Genomic DNA, 21,816 nt, shown 5'->3' with positions numbered 1-21,816 from the left:
AGTGCCTGAAATTAGTGCTTCCTATAACAAGGGGGAAACAAGGTAGTTATACACTTTAGAATTAATGGTCCATGTATCTTGATTCAATATGGACTCAGATGTTACATGTGATGCTATCTTTCTCACATCACCCTTTCAATTATACATTTGACCAGTGGTTCCAAACCTTTTTCAGTTACTGTACCACCAACCATTTTTTGCTCTGCCCATTGTACCCCTGACTACCACCCATGTTTATTTTACCAGTAAGCCTATGGTCTCATGGGTCTTCTCATGTACCCCCTGTGGATAGGCCAAGTACCCCCAGCGGTCCTAGTACCCCTGGGTTGGGAACCACTGCATTAGACCAGCACTGCTATACAGTCAAGAAATGAAAATCATGACATTTCAGATAATATTTCAAAAGTTTATTTGTTTTTGCACTTCAAAACAGATGTAAGAGGTCAAATTGTTGTGAATACTATGGTTGTTGCCATATTGACATCCTCACATGCATAGAAATCCATATAGGCTACATGTCAAATTCCCCAGGACAAGCTCTGTTAGACACTGACAGACAGAGAGAATGGCAACCAAGTTGTAAATATTCATGTGTGGCTCACTAGCTGTCAGTTGTGTACCTCTACAGCAGCTCTTGTCAGGCCATTGATCTCTCACACATGACATTCACTTTGACTGACCGCACTGGCACTGCTCTAACCTCAGTCATGTGAGGAGAGGAGAGGGGCTCACACTCCCACCTGCCTGTTGTCTGTCTCCGAGACCACAACTATCTGACCGCTACAACCACAGAAGGTAGAAGCTACTCCTAACCACTGATATAGGATCAGATACTGTATGTTCATATGCTCTAATGGGCAGGATTGAGAATAGACTGATTCTACTGTAGATCTGTGGTGCAGGGCGGCTTCTACCTCGAGACCTACAACCATTCTGTTCTATGCCCGATCTATATCCTGCCCTATGGACAAGCTGCTGCACCTAGTATTAAGTTTTTAAAAAAACGCTCCATACAGTGTCAGCACATCTACTACCCCTGTTGCAAAGTAGAACCATATCTCAAGTAATGTGGTATTATATAAATCTCTACTTAAGTCTTTGCCTAATGTTTAATATCAGCCAAACTCTTATGTGGGGGGTCCAATAACCTGCAGCGACAGAGTCACCTCTCATGATGTCTAATTTCAGTCCTCCGTGCGCAATTTATTTGATCTGTTTTAATCGTATAAATGTAACAATAGCGTTACTCCTCTGGGTAAAGACTGTCACGGGGGAACTTAAATCCGATTAGAATGCCTAACTGCCTTAAAGCATTATTATTGTCGCTAACAAAATGAACCCCTCGAGAGACATTATTCTTCACAACACCACTACACCGCACCATAGGCACTTTAATTCCTGAGGTGGTGTGTCATCAGTTTGACCACATGTGATAGATACACCGTAATAATCCACAACGACACACTGTTGTAAAGACTGTCTATATGTGCTGTATGTCCAATGTGTGTATACACTGGCACTTAAACGCACACGTCCTATACAGTATTGTTTTTATAATGAGATTCATAATCGATTGCTATCTGAAATGACCACGGACAGATAGTATGTATTCCGAATTAAACAGGGAATAATCATACAGTAATGTGTGTCAGTTGTCTGTATGGTAACGGAAACCCGTATCAATTAAATTGGGGCGGCAAGGTAGCCTAGTGGTTAGTGTGTTGGACTAGTAACCGGAAGGTTGCAAGTTCAAACCCCCGAGCTGACAAGTTATCTGTTGTTCTGCCCCTAAACAGGCAGTTAACCCACTGTTCCTAAGCCGTCATTGAAAATAAGAATTTGTTCTTAACTGACTTGCCTGGTTAAATAAAGGTAAAAAATATATTTTAAAATCCGGACAGCTCTAACCCCTAATGCTCATGTTGCTTCCTCCTTCCCTGCTCCACCAGCCCTGATACTGGTCACGCGTCATGAACTCTTGAGATGTGCATGTGTGTGTCAGTGATCTACTGGCAGGCGTGGGCCGAGGCCTGTTTTCTGAGAAAAATCCGAAATGGAACCATTTGTCATTATCCTCTCGGGCTGATTCTTCCTACGTTCCACCAGATCCAAAGAATCCATTCAAATAGAAACACTGCAAAACTGTGTTTGACTAGTCCACTGTTAGGTCTGTGGACTAGCTACAGTGGAGCCACAAAACAATTAGGCTTTTTTTTCTTCTTCATAGAAATCATTCTTATAGGATGATTTCCCAAATGGTGCTGTGTTATCTCAGAGAAAATGTACCATGTGGGCTGAGATAGCACAGACAGTATACTAGCTATCGATAATGATTTTTTCCCCTTTAATTATAATTTGCTGAACAGGGACAGACCAAGCTATGGTAAGTAAAGGCAGGCATCAACGATTGAGAAATTCTAATGCACACAGCGCTGGCCATGGTCCTAGCGGGACTGGAGATGCTCTGTATTTTCTTCTGGGATATTTGCTTAACATCACTGGTGGGGATTTTAGTGTCATGTCATTTTCATGTATTGTTGCCGTGAATGCAATACGTTGTATGTTAATTCATAGTCTCTGGCAAGTTCAGGTTTCCTTTCCAAGATCTCATCTATATCCCATATCTTTCAACAGGGATTTCAGTTCAACGATTTTAATAACATGCATGAGTGGCCAGGCATTTCTTTCTTAAAGAAATAAATAGTTGCAATGATTTTTCTTTCTCCCTTGGCATTAGCAAGCAATCAATGGCCAATTGCCTATTTAATGCTTTTCTTCAGGATCCTGTTGAAAATCAGACCCATTTCAAGGTATCCGCCCCAAACTTCCTCCTTGGCTGCCCCTACATTTTCTCTTTCCATGCAACAAGGAGCAGAGAAGTGGGTACAAATAATACAGATAATGTTTGCTGAGTAATGATTTCACATCTCCTTACTTATACCCCATTATTAGTTAGATCAGTATGGCAGTGTACCTTTTGTTTTATTTTCACTTAGAAGGAACAGTCACACTTTATTTGGATAGTCTGGATAGTTCATCTGTAAATACTCTACAGATGGTCGTACTATTAACAAAATATCTGTTGATAAGTGAATTGCTTGCTAAGGTTACGGTGAAGGTTAGGGTAAGGGTTGAATTTAGGTTTACGATAAGGGTTAAGATTAGGATTAGGGTTAGTGATTAGTTAGTTAAATGTTACTTATAGTCTGTAGATAGTAAGGGTTGGAACCGGTTCAACTGTTCTGCCTTATTATTATTCGACCATGCTGGTCATTTATGAACATTTTAACATCTTGGCCATGTTCTGTTATAATCTCCACCCAGCACAGCCAGAAGAGGACTGGCCACCCCACATATGCTCTCTCTAATTGTCTCTTTCTTTCTCTCTCTCGGAGGACCTGAGGCCTAGGACCATGCCCCAGGACTACCTGACATGATGACTCCTTGCTGTCCCCAGTCCACCTGACCATGCTGCTGCTCCAGTTTCAACTGTTCTGCCTTATTATTATACGACCATGCTGGTCATTTATGAACATTTGAACATCTTGGCCATGTTCTGTTATAATCTCCACCCGGCACAGCCAGAAGAGGACTGGCCACCCCACAGCCTGGTTCCTCTCTAGGTTTCTTCCTAGGTTTTGGCCTTTCTAGGGAGTTTTTCCTAGCCACCGTGCTTCTACACCTGCATTGCTTGCTGTTTTGGGTTTTAGGCTGGGTTTCTGTACAGCACTTTGAGATATCAGCTGATGTACGAAGGGCTATATAAATACATTTGATTTGATTTGATTTGATTCAGGGAACACAACTGAAAACTAGGAAAACTTTTTCAAGTTCCATTCTTCTAGAGAAAAACTGAACATTTTCAAAACTAGTTAAGGATACTATAAGCCTACTGTAGTTATCACTTTTCACATTGGATTTATTAACTACAAAAAGGTAAGAAGTGTTTTTAATTCTGGTGCAACTCTGCACACACAATCGTGTTAGCGAGCTAGCTCATAGGACATCCATTGAAGCCGCTCCTCCTAGGTATAATTCTGTGGACCTAATTCAGATAATGCATCTTGCGCTATAGGCTACACTTGTCTGTCCATCACGCATTAAACAACTAGCTTGCCTGCTCTTTCCACACTGATTGGTGAAGTCATTTAATGAGATAAATGTAAAAGAAAAACGGTTGATTTCACAGGTTAAAAAGGAACAGAAAGGAACCAGTACTTTTTTTGGTTCAAACCGGTTCAGAACTTTATTTTGCTGGTCGGAACGGTGGAATGGAACAAAAAACGAAACGATTGGAAAGTAATTTTGTTTCCAGCCCGTGGAGCATCTACAGATCGACTATCCAAATAAAGTGTTACTGAAGAAACATTACCCTGATTCATTTCAGCATGGAGTGGAGAAAACCAGAGTATTTCAGCAATTTGAGCAGTGAAATCAATTTGTCCTGATGTGAGAGGGGCGTGTGGGGGTATAGACAAGTATTCTCCTTTAATAGGAAAAGAGCAGCAATTGGCAATGCCCTTTTTGCAGGAAATGTGGCCCCTTTTGGCATTTATTAAGAGGAAAAGAACTTGAAAATGTGATTGTCTCGATCTATAAACCATTTAACTTAGTCTTACTCAAACCAGTTGTGTTGTTAGAATTGGAAAATCTATTTAAATATCAAATATTTTATAAAATGCAATTATTTTACGGTTTGGTGTCGGCAATTCTGTGTTGCCATTCTGCTTGTAATTAAGTAATTGAAATGTACATATTGGTGAGATTAATTACAAACGCATGCTCACACCCAATGGAGTCTGCCCTCCAACCCCTCCTGCTGCTAACATAGGGTATCACGCCTCCAGAGGGGACCAGAATACATATTTGCAGGTCCTCCAAATGAATATTCTGATCGGCCTCCAGATCAGTCAACAAGACAGAGACCATGGGCAAATTTGGAATTCTCATGTCGATTTACTTAGCATATTTACATTATGTTATCACTTGGATTTAGGGCTCTCTTAGGGCTCTCAGAATGTTGCTTCCTGAAAAAATTGACTGAGCGGTTCTTCTGAGGGAAAACAGATCTGTCCTAATTGCATAATTAAAACCATTATTTGGACATGAAATTAAGTCAAGCATTAAAGCAGTGACAAATTAAATGTGTCTCTAAACTGCAGTGGTCTTTAGGGGCTGCAGACAGAGACCTCTGGATGATTCTCTGCTCTGTTGCAGGTCTATTATTTATAACATCTTAAACTGCAGTGGAATGAGCAATCAGATATTTGCTAAATTAATGAATCAATCAGCTTAGGATTTAAATAGTTATTTCCAATGCATAACCTTAGCCCTTCAAAATCACAACAGCATTCAAACCTCTGTTCTACCTCTTAACTAAACCCTAATGAACTGGTGCTGTATGTGGCTTAAACCTTGGTTCCTACAGGTACCATTACAATTCATCCATTCACCTGGTGTCACACACTTCTAATGGGACTAAGATGAATGGTAGGCCACGTTCCTCATGGACAAGCCAACCTCCAGGGAGTGGACAATGAGGAAGAGAGATTGAAGGTAGACCAGTGGCTCCATCCCTCAGAGGAGGTACTCTGGGAGCGAGAAGGCCATAGAGGAGGCACCGTCCTTGACCACCGCAGGACACCTGAAGTCACCACTGCACCTGAAATGGAATCAAAACTAATGGTGCAGGTCTTTGTCTTGTGGGCGAGCTGTAGTCCTCAACCTAAAGGCCTCCACCGGTGCTTGATGAAGACAGATGAGCACTAATGTGGACTGTTTCGGGGACACCTGGGGTCATCCCTCAGACGGCCAGGTAGAAAGCGTCAGGACGTTGAAAGGCTGATGTCCTTGGGCTGGTGCTGGTGCTGAGAAGAGGCTCTGCATCTTTAGGGATGGACCCTCGCTCTGACTGATTGGGGATGGAATGAAGGACATGATGAGTTGCCCGTGTTTTTCATCTCCTGTCCTGAGCCAACGTCTTGATGGATGACCGTACCTTTCCCTCATCGAGTTAGGGTTTGGTGGTGAATCAATAGTCTGGGAGCAGATAAACCTGGAGAGGAGGGGATCTCATGAATGACAAGCTGCTCACACACAGGAATGATGTTCAGTCTTCCCTTCCCCTGGACAAGACAGTGAGGAGAGTGACTGCCTCTATGATTACATGAGGAACATACACGACACGCACCAACCCTGAAACCCATCCTTTCTTAGCTTAGAGGGCTTGGCTACCAGACTAAATGAATGTGCTCATACTTCAAATGAGTCTCTATCCCTATCCTCTCCAAACTCATCCGCTTCTATTACCTTCACCTTGTGCCCATCTTCTGTTTTGGCAGCGTTCTGCTTTTGCAAGCATTTTGTTTTATGACTTCTCTTTTATTTCCTTTCACCCAACGTCATTTGTTAATAAAACCAGTTTATGTGAGAAGGTGCTGACACGTGTTTACGTTTGTTGAGGAATGATGCCTCGCGACTAATGATAATGATGCAGCTTTCTGCTTAGAGCAGCTCAAAATGTAATTGACACAGGAAGAGCCTTTGCAGACTGCCTAATGTTGCTTATGAATGCATCATTTGTAGAATGCAGACAAAAATTATACCCTTTCAAGGAGACCCACTCCTAATATTGAGTGTTCAAGTGCAAAATAACTTACATTTATACTGAAAAAAATATAAATGCAACATGTAAAGTTTTGGTCCCATGTTTTATGAGCTGAAATAAAAAATCTCAGCAATTGTCCATACGCACAAAAGCTTATTTTCCTCAAATTTTGTACACAAATGTGTTTATAACTCTGTTAGTAAGCATTCCTCCTTTGCCACGACAATCCATCCACCTGACATGTGTGGCATATCAAGAAGCTGATTAAACAGCACGATCATTACACAGGTGCACCTTGTGCTGGGGACATTAATAGGCCACTCTAAAATGTGCAGTTTTGTCAAACAACACAATATGTCACACCCTGATCTGTTTCACCAGTCTTTGTGATTGTCTCCACCCCCTCCAGGTGTCGTCCATTTCCCCCAGTATCCCCTGTGTATTTATACCTGTGTTCTCTGTTGGTCTGTTGCCAGTTCGTCTTGTTTGTCACGTCAACCAACGTTTTTGTGTCTCAGCTCCTGCTTTTCCCAGTCTCTCTTTATCTCGCCCTCCTGGTTTTGACCCTTGCCTGTCCTAACTCTGAGCCCACCTGCGTGACCACTCTGCCTGCCCCTGACCCTGAGCTTGCCTGCCACCGGTACCTTTGCCCCACCTCTGGATTATTGACCTCTGCCTACCCTGAGCCTGCCTGCCGTCCGTTGCCATTGCCCCACCACTGGTTTACTGACCCCTGCCTGCATTGACCTGTCTATTGACTGCCCCTGTTGGGTTATTAAACCCTTGTTAATTCATCGTTGTCTGTATCTGGGTCTTACCTTCATACCTGATAGTAGGAACTGGCCCTGACTGACCCAGCAGACCCGGGCCAGCTGCGCAACGCCATCTCCTCCCAAGAACCTCCATTGGTAGGCACGAGGAATTGCTTCGTGGTCTTATGGAGGGGGTCCAAACGTCCAAAAGTTTCCTGACTTTCCTCCAGAGTCACCGAAGACGGCCGAGGCACTGTTTCCCAAGCCTATGCAACTAGGCAGAGCTGGGCTGTCGCCAGCGGAACGGCAACACAGGATCAACGCAAGGAGCTGTCATTTTGTGTCCTCTTGTCTGGTAAAAGACCAGGCTCACTGGAAGGAGTGAGTACTCTGGTGGGCCATATGTAGAACTTTTCTGCTTCCCTTACTTGAACCACTTTTAAAAAAAATGCCCCCTTTTCTAACCAATTATTAGTAATTACTATCTTGTCACATCGCTCCCGTACGGGTTTGGGAGAGACGAAGGTTGAAAGCCGTGCGTCCTCCGAAACCCAACCAAGCCGCACTGCTTCTTAACACAGCACACCTCCAACCCGGAAGCCAGCAACACCAATGTGTCAGACGAAACACCGTGCACCTGGCTACCTTGGTTAGCGCGCACTGTGCCCGGCCCGCCACAGGAGTTGCTGGTGCGCGATGAGACAAGGATATCCCTCCGGCCAAATCCTCCCTAACTCAGACGACGCTAGGCCAATTGTGCGTCGCCCCACGGACCTCCCGGTCACGGCCGGCTGCGACAGAGCCTGGGCGAGAACCCAGATTCTCTGCTGGCACAGCTAGCGCTGCAATACAGTGCCCTAGACCACTGTGCCACCCGGGAGGCCCACTTGCACCCCTTTTCATGTCATTCTGCTGTGGGCAAACCAGTCCAAATCTCTCCGGGTCCTCATTGACTCTGGGGCCGATGAGAGATTTTTGGATGCCACACTGGCTTCCAAGATGAACATCTCCACTCAACCCCTCTCCATTCCCATGGATGTTCGAACTCTGAACGGGCGCTCTATAGGTTGGGTTCCCCATAGCACCACTCCCATCAACCTACGTGTGTCAGGGAATCACAGCGAGACCATTCAATTTCTGCTCATCAATTCCCCCCAGATTCATGTGGTTTTGGGATTCTCCTGACCTCTCCGCCATTCCCGTGGAGTACCACGATCTCAGGGAGATCTATGGCTGCGGGATTGACCTTCTCCCTAGCACCACGCCACCCGGGTATGTCTGTACTCTCTGTCGGGACCTGAGACCAAGGCTATGGAGACCTACATTGGAGACTCCCTAACTACAGGATTTATCTGTCCCTCTTCCTCTCCCACTGGTGCAGGTTTCGTCTTCGTGGAGAAAAAGGACAAGACCCTGCACCCGTGCATTGACTACCGGGGACTCAATGACATTACTGTGAAGGACCTTTACCGCTACCACTCATTTCCTCGGCCTTTGACACGCTTCAGGTGCCACTGTTTTCTCCAAGCTGGATCTACGAAACGCCTACCACCTGGTGCGGATACGAGAGGGGGACTAGTGGAAGACCGCCTTCAACACGGACAGCGGCCACTACGAACATCTGGTCATGCCCTTTGGCCTCACCAACGCCCCTGCTGTGTTCCAGGCTCTGGTGAATGATGTTCTCCACGACAAGCTGAACCGGTTACTTCTTTGTCTACATTGATGACATTGTCATCTACATTGATGATCCTCGTCTTCTCCCGCTCCCCCCAAGAACACGTGCTTCCTGTCCGACAGGTTCGCCAGCGCCTTCTGGTGAATCATTTTTTTGTTAAGGTGGAAAAGTGTGAGTTCCATCGCTCCACCCTTCCCTTTCTGGGTTACATCATCTCTGCTGGGAGTGTCCAGATGGATCCCGAGAAGGTGAGAGTGGTGTTGGATTGGCCTCATCCTACATCCAGGGTGCAACTGCAATGCTTCCTGGGGTTTGGCAACTTTTATCGCCACTTTATCCTGGGTTACAGCATCCTGGCCTCCCTCCTGTCTGCACTCACCTCTACCAAGGTTCTGTTCACTTGGTCATCTGCCACTGACTGGGCGTTCCGGGACCTTAAACACTGCTTAACCACTGCTCCTATCCTGGGTCATCCGGACCCTTCCAGTCAGTTCGTAGTGGAGGCTGATACTTTGGATGTCAGAGTGGGGGCTGTCCTGTCCCAATGTTCTGCCCTGGACCTTAAGCTGCATCCCTGCACCTTCTTCACCTACTGCCTCAATGCCATGGAGAGGAACTATGATGTGGGGAATCGGGAGCTTCTCGCAGTGAAGATGGCATTGGAGGAATGGAGGCACTGGCTAGAGGCGGAACATCCGTTCATTGTGTGGACCAACCACAAAAACCTGGAGTATTTCCTCACCACCAAGCACCTCAACTCCAGGCAAGCGAGATGGGCCCTGCTGTTTATTCGGTTCAACTTTACCCTCTCCTAACGGCCGGGGTCCAAGAACGTCAAGCCGGATGCCCTGTCTCGCCGCTATAACTCCGCGGTTACCACCCCGGAGCCCAAGACCATCCTTTCCACCTCGCGCCTGGCGACAGGCACTCAGCTGGGGTATAGGGAAACAGCTTCCGGGAGGCGCAGTGGCCCCAGCCGAACCCTGGGGTGGCTCAGATAACCGGATGTTTGTGCTTGACACTGTCCGCTCCGTGGTCCTGGAGTGGGCCCATTCCTCCAGGCTTGCCTGTCACTCGGGCTCTCGTCAAACCCTGGCCTTCATGCGACAACGCTTTTGGTGGCCTACTATGGTTCCGGATGTTGCCGCGTTTGTCGCCGCCTGCACGGTCTGCGCATAGAAGACTTCTCGGCGAGCTCCGGCTGGTCTTCTCCAACCACTTCCTGTCCCTCATCGTCCCTGATGCCATATATCCCTGGAGTATTTATGTTTGTAATAAAAAACCTTTTACGGTTACCAGATGAGTAGGCCTATGCCCTCCCCGATCCACCCATGATTGCACCCCTGCCCAGCCATGTGAAATCCATAGATTAGGGCCTAATTTATTTATTTAATTGATTTCCTTATATGAACTGTAACTCCAGTAAAATTTCTGAAAGTGTTGCATGTTGCGTTTATGTTTATTTTTAGTATACAAACACATTATGTAAAGTTCAATGGTGCTGTCGCTGATGTTATGTTTTAGACATCCTCTGAAGTGATACAGAGGAGTGTTAACATGACTTTATATGATTGGACATTCAGAAAGTATTCAGACCCCTTGACTTTTTCCACATTTTGTTATGTTACAGCTTTATTCTAAAATCCCTCAGCAATCTACAGCTGATACAGCATAATGACAAAGCAAAAACAGGTTTTTAGACATTTTTGCTAATTTATAAAAAAAAATACATTTTAAATATCACATTTACATAAGTATTCAGACCCTTTACTCAGTACTTTGTTTAAGCACTTTTGGCAGCGATTACAGCATTGAGTCTTCTTGGGTATGCTATAAGCTGGGCACACCTGTATTTTATTTGGAGAGTTTCTCCCACTCTTTTCTGCAGATCCTCTCAAGCTCTGTCAGGTTGGATGAGGAGCGTTGCTGCACAGCTATGTTCAGGTCTCTCCTGAGATGTTCGATCGGGTTCAAGTCCGGGCTCTGGCTGGGCCACTCAAGGACATTCAGAGATTGTCCTGAAGCCATTCCTGTGTTGTCTTGGCTGTTTGCTTAGGGTCATTTTCCTGTTGGAAGGTGAACCTTCGCCCCAGTCTGAGGTCCTGAGCGCTCTGGAGCAGGTTTTCATCATTTACATTTACATTTACATTTAAGTCATTTAGCAGACGCTCTTATCCAGAGAGACTTACAAATGCATTCATCAAGCATTTCCTCGCTCCTGACTTGTCTGTATGTCCCTGCCGCTGAAAAACATCCCCACGGCATGATGCTGTCACCACCATGCTTCACTATAAGGATGGTGCTAGGTTTTCTCCAGACATGACACTTGGCATTCAGGCCAAAGAGTTAAATCTTTAAAAATAAATGTTTACCTTTATTTAACTAGGCAAGTTAGTTAAGAACAAGTTCTTATTTTACAATGACAGCCTGCACCTTTTGGTTTCGTCAGACCAGAGAATCTTGTTTCTCATGGTTTGAGAGTCTTTAGGTGCCTTTTGGCAAACTCCAAGCAGGCTGTCATGTGCCTTTTATTGAGGAGCGGCTTCCGTCTGGCCACTCTACCATAAAGGCCTGATTGTTGGAGTGCTGCAGAGATGGTTGTCCTTCTGGAAGGCTCTCCCATCTCCACAGAGGAACTCTAGAGGTCTGTCAGAGTGACCATCAAGTTCTTGGTCACCTCCCTGACCAAGGCCCTTCTCTCCCGATTGCTCAGTTTGGCCGTGCTGAAAGCTCTAGGAAGAGTATTGGTGGTTATAAACTTCTTCAATTTAAGAATGATGGAGGCCACTGTGTTCTTGGGGACCTTCAATGCTGCAGACCTTTTTTGGTACAGTACTCTTTCACAGATCTGTGCCTCGACACAATCCTGTCTTGAAGCTCTACAGACCATTCCTTTGACCTCATGGCTTTGTTTTTGCTCTGACATGCACGGTCAACTGTGGGACCTTATATAGACAGGTGTGTGCCTTTCCAAATCATGTCCAATCAATTTAATTTACCACAGGTGGAACCTAATCAAGTTGTAGAAACATCTCAAGGATGATCAATGGAAGCAGGATGCATCTGAGCAAAATTTCGAGTCTCATAGAAAAATGGGTCTGAATACTTATGTAAATAAGGTATTTCTGTTTTTTATTTTTAATAAATCAGAAAACAATGTCCTAAAAACCCATTTTCGCTTTGTCATTATTTTATTTAACCCATTTTAGAATATGGCTGTAGCTTAACAAAATGTGGAAAAAGTCAAGGGGTCTGAATACTTTCCGAAGGCACTGTAGGAGCCATTGGTAGGGAGAGGATATACTCAGTATGGCCTTGGCCAGTGCAGATGTTTTTTCAGTGGCGGAGCAATAGAGTTGATAGTGATCTTCTAACCCTGGAAAAGAGACGTGAACCTTGACACGCACACAGAGAAAAGAGTATAGTTTGCAGATCTGCAGGCCATTTAAACCTGCTGACTTGCATAATTTCACCGTAATGTCTTGGAAGTTCTCAGTATATCAATTGCATTAAATGTAGTGTATGTGTCACATGTTCATTTGATAGCATATTGGACATGGTTAGTATTATATATTTAGGTGTCATAACATGGATTGATACTATTAAAGGCCATTGGCTGGATGGATGGGGATTCAGTTGTCATTACCTTGATGTTCAAAGGGAGAAATGGTGTGCAAGCACTAGTTAATGTGAAGTTTCTGCCATCTTTCAAGTAGGCTGACTTAATGTCATCTGATCTCATTTCAGTAGTGTATGAGTGGTGGAGGGTAATTAGCTTAATAGATGATTGGACCTTCAGAGGATTTCACTAGTCGAGGAAGCCATTGAGATAACAAGTGCGTGCTTGTGTGGATCAGAGTGCTTTGGTCCAGCATGTTCACATAGTACTAGGTTTTAGGAGCTTATGCATGGTAAATGTCTTGTAAGTAAAACACCTAATAAAATTTATAAAAGCCCCTTCGTCTATGATTGGTCAGCAGTAGGGATTCTTCAATTAAGTGTTGTCATTCAACGACAGACGACTAGTTTTCATGCACATTTTTTCACTTGAAAAATGCTGCACCAAACAGCTCGATGTAAAATTGCGTGACTAAGGACTTCTCGGCAAAAACGTCCAAATTAATTACAAATTAATTTTCTTGAGATTCCTTAGATTCATTCTGACTATTTCGAGGAAGTGTACTGGCTGCGAACAGTTTTTGAAGCGAAGGTATTTTAAGGGACTACTCTAGCACAGACCTTCACTTCACCTAACTGAGTTCTGCCAGGAGCAAACCGAACATATGTATGCGGACTCCTTGAGTGTAACTCCTGCTCAGACTGGAAAAATGGCTGTTGATTGCAGTTGATACATTTCAATAGCATTATGAGCAATGTTTCCTCAAAACATTTTTGGCACTGAGCAAATTTCAGGTCTGCTGAGCGCAAGCTTGAGCTTTGTGACAATTCTGTGCCACTTCCGGCGCCTGTTTACTGTGAACACCGAGGCTGTACCGACTTTAAGTTACAGTTTTAACCGTGGCCAAGTAGGCTGCTGTGGCTATTTGATCATAATGTAGGCCTACCAGAGCGGCCTACTATCAAAAACAATGTAGAAAAATGCATCTCATAACATTTTAATGTGGAAATAGCTGTTCTATCAGTAGCAGCAAATGTGTGGAGTTCAATGTAGGCCTACATTCCATGAGACTTTTGAAAAAAACGTTGACATTATACCTGTTTATCCACTTGTCCTTTACACAAGGAGGTGACTGAAAATGTTGTAATTTGATGTAAGAAACCACTTTACTAAATAAAAATCATTATTATTTCCATACCATTATTAAAGAGAAACAGCCTAATTATGCTACCCTCTGCTTATTGGCTACCTAGCTTATTCAATACCATCTCAAAATACAACACTGCCCCTTTAAGACAAAAACGAAGCTCTTCACCTGACTTGCTTTTCAAAGATGGCTAGAAATGCACACATTTTGTGCTCTGGTAGGAAGCAACCACACCCCCATTGTTGACTAGAAATTACACGTAACAAAAATATAAACACAAGTAAAGTGTTGGTCCAATGTTTCATGAGCTGAAATAAAAGATCCTGGAAATGTTACATATGCACAAATTTGTTTACATCCCTGTTAGTGATCATTTCTTTTTTGTCAAGATAATCCACCCAACTGACAGTTGTGGCATATCAAGAAGCTGATTAAAGAGCATGATTATTACACAAAAGGTGGCCACTCTAAAATGTGCAATTTTGTCACACAACCCAATGCCACAGATGTCTCAAGTTTTGCAATTTGCATGCTGACTGCAGGAATGTCCACCAGAGCTGTTGCCAGATAATGCAATGTTAATTTCTCTACCATAAGCCGCCTCCAGAGTATTTGGAGGTACGTCCAACCAGCCTAACAACCGCAGACCACATATATGGTGAGCGGTTTGCTGATGTCAACGTTGTGAACAAAGTGCCCCATGCTTGCAGTGGGGTTATTGTATGGGCAGGCATAAGCTATGGACAATGAACACAATTTCATTTTATCATTGGCAATTTCAATGCACAGAGATAACATGATGAAATCCTGAGGCCAATTGTCGTGCCATTCATCTGCAGCTATCACCTCATGTTTCAGCATGATAATGCATGGCCCTATGTTGCAAAGATCTGTACATATTTCCTGGAAGCTGAACATGTCCCAGTTCTTCCACGTTTGGGATGCTCTGGATTGACGTGCACAGCAGCGTGTTCCAGTTCCCACCAATATCCAGCAACTTCGCACAGCCATTGAAAAGGGGTGGGACAACATTCCACAGGTCACAATCAACAGCCTGATCAACTCTATGCAAAGGAGATGTGTCACGTTTCATGAGGCAAATGTTGGTCACACCGGAAACTGACAGGTTTTCTGATCCATGCCCCTACCTTTTATTTAAAGTATCTGTGACCACAGATGCATATCTGTATTCCCAGTCATGTGAAATCCATAGATTAGGGCCTAACAAATGTATTTCAATTGACTGATTTCCTTATATGAACTGTAACTCAGTCAACTCTTTGAAATTGTTGCATGTTACGTTTGTATTTTTATTCAGTATAGCTATAACTGGGCTAATAACTCACTAACTAGCACAGAATATTAACAAATGTGCAAAGGTGGCTCCATGCAGCTCTCAAGTGCATCTACTGACCGCTAATGCTATAAACACAGTCCTGTTCAAAGTGAATGGCACAGAGCTATATGTGGCAATGGTTATTTGCATACGCCTACTGCAGTTCTGATTGGTTATGGCGCACCGGTCTGTGTAGAGCATGGGCCTGAGTCATTCCTGTCAATGCAATAGAATCCTACTCCAATGAGCTCTGCCTACCAGAAAATCTCTTGCACAGTTAGCTTTGTTTGGTATGTTACATTGAAAGGGGCAAATATTGCGTTGATTTGAGAACAATTCCCACAGTAGAGCAAAATGTTGATAGTCTAACTAAAGGGGAAAACTCGAGAAAGTTGAAGTTCAATCTCATGCTTCTCTGGGCGGGCTGATATTTCTTTTGCGTGGCAGTGTGAGTGGAGCTGTGCGCAGCTTAGAGGGATCATTGATTATGACCAAACATGTACTAAATACATCATAATTACATATTCCTATAGAAACATGTTCGCTAATGAATGCCAGAAGTGACCTTCAGTACTTGACGGTCTCTTTAAGTTGTATCATTATGTAACATCTGCACTGAGACAATGACCGCAGTTTTTCAGCATTGTCACTCTCATCCATCTGAATATTACATTATCGAATTTAAAGACAGAAATAAACGACAGGCATGAGTTGTTTCAGTATTGTGTGCCATCATGTTTGGTGCATCATGTTCCGCTCCGCCGGCCCCTGTCAGTTGTCCCTCGAGTTATTGGCTCTTAACAATATTGAAGAGAAATACGGCTTAGGAAATTGGTAGTGGGGCAACGGAGCGTGGCAATCAAGATCCATTTCCTTTTACTGTGGCCTTGTATATCAAGCAGCCACTCTGGTGTAGCCTGGTGGGCCTCGTCACGACCTTGTGAAAAGTGGGAGCCGTGTGTGGTTCCATTTTGACCTGGACAGTTCAAATGAGCATAAAACTGAATCAGATTTGACAGTGTGTCAAGCCCAAAGCATTTGTACCTTAAGGACCGGGTTGAGTTCACACTCCTTGTTTGACCAGTGCTTTTAGTGTTGTATACTGCCCAACTACTTCAGTTGCTGGAGGTGATGTGGTGTAGTTTGCTACAAATAAATAAATGTTCAGAACATTGGCCGGAGGAGAGTGCAAACAGTCATAACCAACGTTCTGGAAATACTTACCCTGTGGGGACATGAGAGAGAAACAGTAGAATGTCCTTCTTGAGAACAGAACCAATATCAGAGGCTTGATAAATGGTACAGGTACATGTACTACATGCACCGGTTACACAGAAATATACAAGACAAAAATACTGGTGACAGGTAGTAATGATGAAGCCCTTCGCTGTCTCTTTGCCTCTGTGTGTAGTAGCAGGCACACTCCATCTTTCATGGAGCCCTCATTTGACAATCTGATAGCAGGGAGCTGTAATGTGTTCAGGGGTCACCTCATGCACATTTATCAAGCAAATTCTAGAGGCCATTGTAATGATAACAGCCTCAAACTGATATGTCACGATTAAATGTATATTTTTTTAAATTGCGTTTTCAGGCTGGACTTCTTGGCAGGGTTGTACCCAATCAGATTGAGCAAAAAACAAGATTATACATTATTATTATAGAAATACTCCTCAGCAACCCAACAAATTTCTGCCTACACTCCGGCTTCTTGGATTTGTTTTGCAAAAGCAAAATCCACAGCAATCAACAAGCTTTAAACCAAAATAGGGATTGTTGTGTCTAAGTGGGTGTGAGACTGATCACCCTCAATACATATATTTTAACAAGGAATCTGTAAAAGTTGTAAAATAAAGGATGGAGAGGTACAGTAAGTCATTGAGGTTCATAGAGTCCTTGTTCGTGGTTCCTCTTAGGATCTAAATGAGATGAAAGACAGAGATGGCACTGGCCATCCCCATAAATCAAATGAGTGGGATGTCTGACTTGATGTTCAATTAGCCTGTGAACGATGTCCTTGATCAGCGGCTGTAAATTCATCTGATGACTCCACACAGCTAAGAAAAGTCCCCACAAAAATGAGTTAAGTGCCTTTGATGACAGACAGACGCAACACACGCACATGCACAAGTGCACACACGTTGAAAAATGTAATGTGTAGAGCCACCTATTGTTGTTGTATGCCCAATCGACACACTCACTAAGAATGTAACATTCATATTCCCGAGAGTGTTGCATCTGTTACAACATCTCCTCAAATTGTAAGCCAATTAACCTGCGTCGTCAACCATCTCCATAATTCATGAGTTTATTTGCATTTTCATTAGCAAAGGGGTGGAGAAACTCGGCTCAGCTTTTAATTGGCTAAGAGAAAGAAAGGTTAGTTCAGGGAAGAGCCTGCAAATTCTGACTCCCATTGAGAGTGGCATATGGCTAAAATGCCGCCAAGTTTCTAGATGTTTCATCGTACTGTAAAACTTCTAGAAATAGTAACTAAACCTGAGAGTGTTGTCATAGAACCCTTCTAATGATTCCATTCAAATTGTCCCATACACAATGTAATTTAACACTAAAACTAGCTATCTATGTTGAAATGTTGAAGATGTATAGATAGCAAGATAGTGTAACTACGTTCATTTGGTTAAAATATTTAAGGTTAAAACTGTGTTGGGTCATCCATACACCGGTAACCAACATGTCTACGAGAATCTAAATAGGTCAGTTCAGGTTTGCAATGAATAACTTCACTCAGATCTCAGACAAAGAACTAGGCGGGATTAACAACTAATGTCCTGTCATAGATCAAGGGGGCAAGATTCAGGTCTCCCTCTCCAATATTCACCAAAGAAATGCACTTTGTTTCAAGATTATTTTTCATGCTGAAACTCTAACATGTTCAAAAGCAACTACTGGAACAATATTTCTAACATAGAACGTGGGGAATGGTCAGAGGCGATCTATAGAACATATTTTGTGATGTCATTAAAAATGTTACGATGGAAATATTGTAACTTGGAAGTATACCCACTACATGTACAAAGCTTCCATATTACACGTTGTGCGTGTAATATTACAAATGATCAGAGCCTTACAAGCATGCCGCGAAAAGGCCCAACACCCTTTCTAAGGCTGCTCTGTCCACCGAGAGAGATCCGGTGAACCAAGTATTTTCACGTAAATGCATTCATGATTTCTTACTCAAAGCCGGCGGCGGTTTGTGTGCAAAGTATATCTTTACTGTAAGTGAGAGTAGTTTCTGAAAGTAACCCATGTTAAGTGTCTCTGTCCCCCTCTCTCCCTCCCTCTCCATCTCCTTTGTAACAATCATCCATGTTTTTAATGTATTAAGTGTGTATGTTTATCCTGTGTTACCATTTAATTAGCTAGTGAATAAATATTTATTTATTTATTTTACCTTTATTTAACTAGGCAAGTCAGTTAAGAACAAATTCTTATTTTCAATGAAAGTCTAGGAACAGTGGGTTAACTGCCTTGTTCAGGGGCAGAATGACAGATTTGTACCTTGTCAGCTCAGGGATTCAAACATGCAACCTTTCGGTTACGAGTCCAACGCTCTAACCACTAGGCGATGCTGCCATAGTAGTACTTTGTGTAGTACTGAATCATAAGTAAGGCTCTGCTTTTTGCAGATGCAAGGAGGTTATGAATGAATGATGATATGATTTTATGATTAATAAGTTGACTGTTTATAGATGTGATAGGTAAATACATTTAGAGTTTAATTCGGGAGATGGTAACTCTTTAAAGAACCGCTCTCGTGGTGCCCAAGATCCTAATGAGTTAATTGTTACATGATTAATTTAATTGGGTAACAATTAAACATATTTAGGTCATTAAGATAAATAACAGTCTTCAGATTCATGTTAAAGTCAAGTCACGACAAGTATGACATGTATATTTGAAGTGAAGTATATGATGTCATTGAAAAAATATATACCATTGGATTTATTGTATAGTAATGCAGGAGAAGGCAACCAGCACACTGAAACATCAATGAATGTAGCGTGCTGAAGATGAGACATTAGTATTCACATTCACATACACACTGGCTGGCAAGGCGAGGCGCAATAGACTAATGGATTTTGTTTTGTCACTCGGTGGAAGTGGAAGTAGCACGATGAATTTCCAAATGGTAATTCTTTATTAAAGGAAGAAAATGGCAAGTGAATCTTATGACTCCATGCTCATTAAGTGTTGTCAAAATGCATCATTAGCTGAATAAAATGCTGAGAGTGTTCCCCATTGTGCATTCATCAAAACATCACAGGCTATCTAGTTCAATCAAAAATAATTAACATCCAACTGGCACCATGAGAAGTGGATGTGTTTTATGGCCATTTATAATGTAGGGTTGAATGTTGTTGATGCTAACATGAACAGGCTCTAATATACTTCCTGTTGTTGTAGCAACAATCAAAAGGATACTGATAAGCTACTATGGTTTTAAGATTTCACACAGGTGGATCCCAATCAATACAAAGAAAATGATCAACTAATCAAGGTTATAAACCAACACAGAACACATGGTAAATCAAAGACCATTTTAAAAGGTAAACCAGCAAGAGAACATGGCATTGCAGTTGCCAGGACATGCCTTTTCTAAACTGTATATCCATAGAGATCCTAGACGTCCCTATAGGGATTCTATATGTAATTCTATGTGTACATCACCCAGACCCCTCAAGGACAAAGATGATGCTCATGTTTAGTCCTAGTTAGACCAGGGGCTGTGATCCTGACCATCCGAGGACTACGACTGCGAGGGTTGGAATATCCACTTAAGTCTAAGCCAATCTTCGATTTGCATTTCACCGAAACATCACTTAACATTTCACCTCGACACTTCAACTCCTCAATGTTATAAAAAACTGACACATATTACCTACTAAAGGAAATGGGACCAGGAAATGGCCTGTAAATCTTAACAAGCACCCTTTCCCAGGAAACATGCTGAGGAATCTTAAACTTGGGTCTAAATATTATATTATTATGTGGCAATCAACCAAAGTGCTAATAAACGCAGATAGAAGGTATTATAAACCATTATCCAAAACAGATATAATGATCGGAAATCAGTTCTTTATGCTGATTGGCTAAGAAACGCTCCTGAAATGATAACGTGAGATTTTATTGGCAGTCAGAGTGGATGGACCATTGGGTTTCTGAATGCCAAGGCACATTTTGTTATATAAAGTGGATATAACTTTTTATTGTAATATGCCAATAACTATGATGACATGCTATCAAAAACAACTACCTGAATATCAAGAATTATATTCCAAAAACAGAAGATGGTACAGTATATAAAAGTATACATTTTCCAGAAGACATTTGTTCTCCTCTTCTGTTCCCCAGACTGCCATGCTTGTCAGTTATTTTTGTTGAAAGGGTACTCCGTTGGACCTGGCTGTCACATCTTACGCTCTCCTCTCCCCAACTCTGACATCTCAGTCACTTTCATTATCCTCAATGGGAACTTTGTACGGGTTCTCTTTGCTCTTCCTCTAAATATAAAATGCAGCACTCTAACAATATGTATATTGATATTGTCATAACTGAATGTCATTGGATGGTTGCATTTTATTCCTACCACTTCCATTCAAACAGCCATATACAGTCAGGTCCAAAATGATTGGCAACCTTGAAAAAAGATGAGCATATTGTATGCTTAATTTTTGGGGGGAGATTACATTATGTTATACTAATACAATTGCTCAGAAAAAAATGATATTTGTTTTATTAAGTAATATCTTTTTCTCTCTCAAAAAGATAAGGGTAAAAATGTATTGGCACCCTTGTTTTCAATGCCTTTCAATATGTCACCTGTATGGAGGATAACAGCACTAAGCCTTTTTCTATAATGTTTTATGAGTTTGGAGAACACATTGGGAGGGATTTTAGATTATTCCTCCATACTAAATCTTTCCAGATCCTTGATATCCTTCATCTGTGCTTATGGATTGCCCTCTTCAAATCAAACCACAGGTTTTCAATGGGGTTCAAGTCCGGAGACTGAGATGGCCATTTTCATGTGTGATTGTGGTTTCAGCCGCCTTGTCAGGCACACCAGCAGTGGGTTTGGCATCGAAATAAGGATGCATAACAAGCCCATACCTACTGTAAAATATGGTGGAGGATCTTTGATGTCATGGGGTTATTTTGCTTCCACTGGTCCTGGGGCCCTTCTTAATGTCAATAGCTTCATTAACTTTACCCAATACCAGGACATTTTAGCCAATACTTTTGACTCCTAACTTGTTAAACAAAATATTTTATATTTTAAATAAAAATGTAGCATTCAATATATCTCAGTAGTTGTATTATTTATTTTGTACCGTCTTTTTGCCTCATCGTTATCAAGGTTGCCAATCATTTTGGATCTGACTGTACATCTAGTATTCTCCTTCTTTAAAGTAAGGAATGATGGCCGTGTGGATTCAGAAATTATGTGAATCCATTGTGACAGCTTTGACAGTGACGTGAGCGTTCTTAGGGGGGGTTAATGGAATTGTCACTATGTGTGGGCACGGTGTATCCCTCCTAAAAACACCACAGTGACCCACGTGTCATTTAATTTGACCTCCTAGGTGACACTGGGATGACAGGGTTTACAGAGGGAGGAGGGTGGGGGGGGGGGGGTAGCTGAACCGTAACTG

This window comes from Oncorhynchus keta, chromosome 8 (genome assembly GCF_023373465.1).
Source record: "Oncorhynchus keta strain PuntledgeMale-10-30-2019 chromosome 8, Oket_V2, whole genome shotgun sequence".
NCBI lineage: Eukaryota > Metazoa > Chordata > Actinopteri > Salmoniformes > Salmonidae > Oncorhynchus > Oncorhynchus keta.
The sequence above is the reverse complement of the archived record's forward strand: the minus strand, read 5'-3'. Positions refer to the sequence as shown.